At 36.9% G+C, this 7,893-nt stretch overlaps 1 long non-coding RNA gene across 1 annotated transcript; it reads left to right on the top strand.

The window, feature by feature from the left end:
- The first annotated feature begins 362 nt into the window (after positions 1-362).
- Positions 363-4,448, top strand: LOC140338182 (uncharacterized). Its single transcript, XR_011922205.1, has 3 exons — positions 363-1,831; positions 2,461-2,664; positions 2,769-4,448. It is a non-coding gene; the product is annotated as an uncharacterized lncRNA (long non-coding RNA).
- The last annotated feature ends 3,445 nt before the right edge of the window (positions 4,449-7,893 follow it).

Here is a 7,893-nt window from a genome sequence, read left to right on the forward strand (position 1 = left end):
ACCAAAGCATACTAAATAATAAATTTGGGTATTTAGGCATCAATGACCTGTTGGGTTAAAGGCCAAGTATCCAGAATGGTGCTATCAATCTTTGCTCATCTGTGCAGTGGGACAACCAAATCAAGTATGCATCCAGTAAAAGTTTAAAATTTAAACTCTCATCTTGCATCAGTTTTCCCAGGTGATAAAGGAAAGATAAGAATATCAGCTATGTATATTGCTGCACCTTTAAAAAGACATCAGCCATATCATATTCCATATTTTTCATCCTCACGAGTTCTTTTTAGTGTTTAAGTGTTTATTGCTGAACTGTGTGTTTTCATCAAGTAAAAATAATTTCCCTAATTCAGCAGAAACGTTCCCCTTCTGCTTTTTTCTTACTGGCCAAATTAATTCAATTAATTTAAAAGCATTCCTAAAATATCCTCATTATTTTCAGAATAGAAGCACTTTTTTTCATCTCTATCGACTGGAAACCCACCTGCGGCTCACACAATAGAAACCTCCCCCCTCCTCCCACTGCGAAGTGACTGCGATGCAGCTATTATCATCGCTCGTTGAGAAATAGTTAATAATTAATGTATTATTCTGATGAACAGCCTGGAACTAAACATTTTATTTCTAGCTAAGCAATCATTTAAGAAACAGTCACTTTGAATTAGCAGGTGACATCTGAGACGAATAGAAGCAGAAAAATAAGCTTTGCAAACCTGCAATTATTGAAGCGGAAAGGTAGGAACCTGAGAATGAAATCGGTGTGCTGCTAAGGAATATGGAAAACCGTATCCACGGGTCTGTACGGTGACATTGTGGGGTCATATCACGTAACTATCTAAGGCGGGGAAAAATGACACCAAAGCTACACGACCGGTTTTGTAGATTATAAATAAATTGAGAAAAACAATTCCACTTTGATACATTTACAGATGCCTGCAATAAACCATATTCAAAGAAAATACATAAAGAGGGCTTTGTACCAAACAGGTAAGTATATTTCACAACCTCAAGTCATCCAAGTGAATGAGTACATACATTATTGTTAATGTGTTCACAAAGATTACCCATAAGACAAACTTTTTTGGTCTGATTACAGGCACTATACAAATATTTCTATAGAGAAATGTTAGCAAGTAAAGTAACAGTCTGACCAATATTGGATTACAAAAGTAAGTTCCATTATGTGAGTACATGATCACAGTCGATTACAAAATCTCCTGACGCGTTTCACTTTAATAGGCTTCTTTAGAAGTAAATATGGTGTTCAATGTAATAACTAGGTTAATACGAAATATTTAACGAGTCCTAGTACTGGAAGTACCTTGATATGTATAGTAAGCATACATGATATATATATGTGTATATATATATATATATATATATATATATATATATATATATATATATATCAAGGTAAACTTCCAGTGCTTAGACGTCCACTCCTTTTTGATTCATGAGTAAATAAAGAATGCAATCATTTCAGGGTTGCACAAAATGTGCTTCACAAACACATTTAGAAAAGTGTCAGGTGTTTCAGAGTCACTGCATTTAAAGGTTTTAAGGACACAACAGGAAGTGAGGCGAATTCCTTTGACAAAGAGGGGAAATCGAATTTTAAAGCTAACTAAACCCTGCTATACTTACCTGTCCCTGTTCGGTCACAGGGCGCCACCATCTTCCTCCTCTTCTCTTCCTAGATGAGATGTTTGGCCATCTTGATTGGCTGGCTTGGAATTACGTTACTCCTGCACAAGCGGGCAAGAGTTCACTCAGTCCTGGAAAGCGCAGAGGAAGCCAGGATTGCTGAGTATCCTGGGAACCAACTATCAGACAGGTAAGAATGATTATTAACCTTTCAGCAATGTTGCCCTGCCTGATCCAAAATGTTATTTGCACACTTTGAGTGTCACTCGAGAGAGGTGGGACAGATAGTGGTTAGTGATTAATGATGTAAATCTGCAGGAAGAGGTTGGAGGGCGTGGACAGGTAATGGGATGAGCTGCACAGTGGTGTAGATTTCAGTTTTAATATTAGTAAAAAAAAAAAAACTGAAGAAAATGCTACCTATTGGTCGGTCAACCCATCCAAAGGCAAAAATTGCCTTATATACAGGACTCTCAGTTTATAATACTAGGTATAAAACGTAATACTAGGTAAAAACATTTTAATGTATTCTTTACTGAGTATGCAGTAGGGTGGTTGGGACATGGGCAAGGGGGCACCAAAGCATAAATTTGCACTGGCTGTTGTGTAACCAAAGACTGGAGTGAAGATTCACCCTCTGGGGTTTTAAACGTTCTATACGCCATACAAAACTCAAAAAAAAATGTTGGCTTTAGATATAGTTTAAGGTTAAACTTTATGAACTTGGTCTCTTTTTTTAAGCTCAACTGAACTCTTACAGAATTTTGTGCTTTGCCTGAAGCTGTTGTTTAAATAAGAAACTTTTCAATGTTTTATCAGGTTCTAAAAATCAGTTTCTAGCAGTTGGGGCTCTCAGGTTATCATTCACATTTGCAGCAAGTCCAAGGGGGACCCTTTTCTTGAAAAGAAATGATGATTCAGCCCAATGCAGATTCAGCCTAACAACGATTACCAATACTTCTAATATGCTCTGTAACCGGTATTTTTTTTTATACCTGGCTATCTGGAAAATAAAAGTCTGATGTGAGTATCTAGGTATAAATAATAAATAACCTTTTCATAAGCTCTTTTTAGGAATGTGTTCCTATGCAGGTATAATATTTTACTATTTGTGCTTTGTCTTGCAGAGTTTTGCACCCAGAAGTCATATGTAAAATATCTCCTGCCAGTCAAGGAGTAGAGATAAGGCTCCAGTTTGATCCCATGGCATTTGATTTGATCATCCACCACTTCCAATTTGTGAGAACATATGTGGAAAATTCAAGCCGGTTAACTCCAAAGGAATAGGCAAAATAACAACTGGCTCCCAGCTAATGTTAACCCTGAATCGAATTGCTGGTGGCCATTGTTATGGCACACATCAGGCAGTGTTCCCATTTCTTGGAGGTTGTCAGGGGCAATTACTGACAAATGATTCCTGACAACAGCCAACAAATACAAATGCTGCATATTCTGTATCCTCAAAATATACTAACAACCAAAGTTTGGCTAGCTGCTAAACTAAACAGTGCTTGACTTCAATGGGTTGGACTAAAACGTGATCAGTGAATTTCAAAGCTAAGTCGCCAAAAGGACTGAACCTGGGGATGTTTGGTAATCTTTACTGGGGAGGTTCCAGAATCCTTTGCAAGGGTGAATAAGGAGAGGCCAGTCTGTTTTGTCGTCGGTTCAACCCTTAGTCAGCTTGCTATCTTTGGGCTTAAACTTGCTGGTGTTTTTTGCAGTTCTTCCCCTCCAGGGAGAGGGGTTCCTTAGGAGCAACCTTTAGCCCTTCCCACCCTGGGGAAACATCATCCCAAACATCACAATCTGCTTCCCAGAAAAGGCAGTGTGCCTTGTTTTAGGTCCCCGGCCTGGATTCTGGTCTTGGTAGGTCATCCCTTCTCTCTTTAAAGCAGGCCAAAGTGCTAGAGTCATAATTGGAAAAGAGTTACATTCTGCTGTGCCATTTATAACACTGTTAGCACCCCCTACTTTGCAGGGCTACCACCAGAAGAATTTGAGTGTGATGCTTATGGATGCTGTCACCCACCCAGCTGCCACTACTCATAAAGCTATGGAAGCCCCAGGTGAATTTTGGGGTATTATTTTCCACCTTTGACTTGCTGCCTACCAAACTCAAGTGAAGCAATCAAAACTCCATTCAAGTCTGGACCAGAAATTTTTCATAGATGCAAGAGACGCCAATTGATATATCTTTGGGTAATAAGGTATTCTTTAAAGGGAGTTCCCTTATAGGTGGAGGCACTGAAGATTTAGGAACTACAGGCCACTAAATGGTGAAGCACCCACATAACAGAGGTTTGGGGTCCTGTACTGCCCAAAATCTTTTACAGTGAGGCAATGCAATGGCTACAAGTAGAGGGCCATCTAATTCAAACTTTTGAAAGCCAAATTCCCTTGACCATAAGGGGAAAGGTTTAAACGTCCCATTATTGTTTTTATTACTGTAATTTTTTGAACAGTAGGGAAAAAGTAACCTTACCAATGGGACAAATACAAAAACAAAATTTTAGAAATGCAGTGATTTATTAGGAAGCTGATAACGTTCTCATTGTTGACCGTTTCTTCCTGTCCTGATGGCACCTATTTCTTGTCCTGGTATCAGTGAAACAAGAAGTTGTGAAAATCATCTCAATGGAGTCATAGACAGACAGAAAAATATTGCTACCTATGCAGCTAAAGGAGAAATCCCAATAGCTCCTAAATCTATCTTCAGTCTCTGATTATACACATACACTGCTACTTTGAAACCCTGATGAAGTGGGTCTGCTTAAATCCCTGAAATGTGTTGACTTGTAATAAACCTTTTTTAATAAATAAGCTTTTTTTTTTTTTTTTATACCGGTCTAATGCTATTTTTGTCCAGTATTTCATATATCGGATCTCTCACAAGAAATGCCACCAATCCGATTTTTGATTTGAGTTGCTTTACCAACATCTTGCATTTCAACACATGGAACTTTTTGTTTTTAGCTTTACTTCTACTTTATAGATGTCTTTTGGTAACTTTGTCTTTGTGCTTTTTTTTAAATTTACTTTCACTGTGTGCCTCAACCTAAAGTTTTAATTCATTTTTCCTGCGTACGTTATCTTAAACTTCTCCGTTAATACAATATTGAACGAGTTAAAGCAGCTGATTAAAACTTGTAAAAGGTAAAAGTTGTCCTCCCAGTCCGTGTTGTACAAACTCGGCTTGTACAGGCCGTTTAATTTATCAGCGGTGCCCTTTGGTGTGATAAATAAAGTAGAACACTCTGTCCTTTAGAAGAAATCTGTTCAATTCCATTCTCTGTCACTATCAATTTACTTTCCGGAGAGAAAAGTTCGCAGGTTAGTCCTGAATATGGCTGGTTTTATTTTAGATCGTTCTAAATGTCCATGGATGTCTGACAAAGTGTTTGTTTGTATAAAGGCCATTTAAAGATTTATTCTACTTTACAAGAAAATATGAACAATAAACAGAATATTAGAGATATGTGATAGATATAATAGACAGATAGATAGATCGATAGATAGATAGATAGATAGATAGATAGATTTCCCCCTTTTTACTCCTTACTGTTCACAGTCAGTTGAGTTTCCAACTTTCAATATACAAACTTTTTTCCCTCAGTGTTTTTAATGTATAAAGTGACCCTACAATGGGACGACTTGGCATTAAGTTTTCATTATCAATGATTAAAGAGGACCTAAAGTAAAAATACAAAAATTCCAGGACAAAGAGCTCATTGACCAAATAGACAGACAAAGTCTTATTTGCCTTAAAAAACCCTGGCTCCTGTTATTTTTTTGTTTTAGCCCTGCAATGTAGTGTAGAACTTGGCTCTGCATTGCCACATATAGAACCAGACGCTGATAAGAATGGAACTCCAGTGCACGTGCTGGAGTTAAATAATCAGAGTCTATCTAATGAACAAAAAAGATTGCCATGGACCTAGACATCCACCATGGAGTCAACAGCAAACATGTCTACTTCCTGTGATGTGGCATTGACAGGACCCTGGACTTGTCATAGCTGCAGGGTATCTACAAACAGGTAAGTCTGTGCCATAATACACACCTTACGGTAGAAGCTCACCACCCACCTATAAGCACAGTTCCTCTTTAAACAAGTAAAATAGCTTCAAAAAAGTTCAATTGTCTCTTTAACTAATCTGAGTCTCAGCTTGCCATTCCAAATAAGCCCGGGGCTGGAAATAGACAACTTTTGGACAACTCCAAAATATATATTTGGTAGCCGTAAGTAAAAACATAATGAGCTGGAATCCAAACAAGCTGAGCTACAGCACCCACTGGTTTATTTAGTAAATCGTGGAGTGCATGGAGAACAACTGAAATGGATGAGAATCCATCCTTCTATGCCCACATTTTAATAGTTTCTGACTGGCTGCTTTTAGCTACTAAGTTTTGCTCTTTGCAGTGTTAGGAGCTATTAAAACAATTTTTAGCTGGGAAGATCTAAAAACCCATTACATTTTTTTGTTAATTTCTGCCATCAGTGCCTCTTCGGGATCAACTTTCTGTTTATCAGAATCAACAGGAACAAAGAGAAAAATTGCAAAAGGAGAAATATACCCTCTTTAAAAGCTGTCACTGAACATGTGACCCTATTAAAGATTTTCCATCTATTTCTAAAAATGATTAAAAGAAAGTTTTTAGTTCTGGTGGCACTGCTCATCAAAATAAATTAAGAGCCAATATCCCACAGGGGAAAAAAGGTAAACATCTTACACTGGTTTATTTTTGCCTCAGAAGGAAAATGTTGGTTTTAGATAATTTTAACATATCTAGATTCCTAAATCAAATATATTTTTGGAATTTGGAAGGAGGTTTATGAATACCAGGTAGTAATATTTAAAGTTGAAGGTTAATATGCTTAGATTTTGCCTTTCCTTGTTTCTCCTTTTACTCCTCATCATCAACATACTAATGACATTTTTAATGAAAGCTTTTCTATTTTTATGGTGTACACAATTTTAGACATTCAAAAAACCATATTGCTCCTCTACGCCTTTAAAGACATTCACCCTAAAGTGCCATGAAAAACTAAATTTACCCAGAAGCCTCTGCTTCTCAGTAGATCCTTTGACCTTTAGGTAGGTTCCAATTGATTTGAAGGATTGCCGTCATTTTGTGTAACTTGGCATCATCTAAAAGAAAAGTACAGTTCAATCATTAGACAGAATATATTTTTTCCAGCTTTGTCACTAACGATGAATCTTCCAGTTGCAATGTATTGGCCTGGACACAGAACTGTGACGCTAGTTTCATTTATGAGTCATTATTTGCAATGTGATCGTGCTGCTAAATAAATCTAAGAAGAGAAAAGTCGTTAATATTTGATTTCAGGTTTATTGCATTTTACTAAATTGATGTCTTGGCATTTTGTGTAGAGAAGATAATCTATTTTTCTTTCTGTAAAATAAACTGTGCTGTGACAGGTCATATTAATAAATTGTTTAGGTGTTTTGTTTATTGGGGGGTTATTGAACATCCATAATAAAAATAGAATCATTTAATTTCAAGTTTTTAGGCAATACTGAGTGTACCTGTATAGTGGATGTCTGTTAATAGGCATTCACACAAAACATACTAATCTCTTTTTAAATGGCCCTATAAACCAATAACTGATAAATTATTTTGTATGGTTAAGATGACCTAAGGTGCAAATACCCGAGATTACAAGGAATGCCAATAGCTCTCCCACCCTCTCTTAACTTCAGCACTTTGCAAATGGACACACAAAATGCTAATCAACTGTAGGGCCAATAGAAAGGTGCAGGATCTGGGAGGGTACTGGGGAAATATGGCATTAGGGGAAATGCTATTTCCTGTTTCATGTGAGCAGTTTTCTGCTAGACAGTTGTGAAAAAAAAAATCCTAACTTTTTTTGCTTATATTTATATATATATATATATATATATATATATTTATATATAGGTTTGAAAATAGATTCTTACCTGTAGTATCACAAACATTACCTTTCCTCTCAGTTACAGGATCTTTTTGTCAGTGAATCTCAGTTATCTGCTCTAGAAGAAATTGAAAACCGGAAAGCACCCTATGGCCAGTGTTACAGCCAGTGTTACATAGCAGTGATGTACAATAAATTGCATGTTTTATATTACCATAGCAGAAGGCAATTCTGTGCAGGGCCTTGCAGTACCATTGATTTTGAATGGTGCACTGCATTTAAAAAAAAACAGGTACAGATTTTGTTCATTTGTTTGTTCATTGGCAGCCCAAAAA

Source organism: Pyxicephalus adspersus, chromosome 9 (assembly GCF_032062135.1).
Source record: "Pyxicephalus adspersus chromosome 9, UCB_Pads_2.0, whole genome shotgun sequence".
Classification (NCBI taxonomy): Eukaryota; Metazoa; Chordata; class Amphibia; order Anura; family Pyxicephalidae; genus Pyxicephalus; species Pyxicephalus adspersus.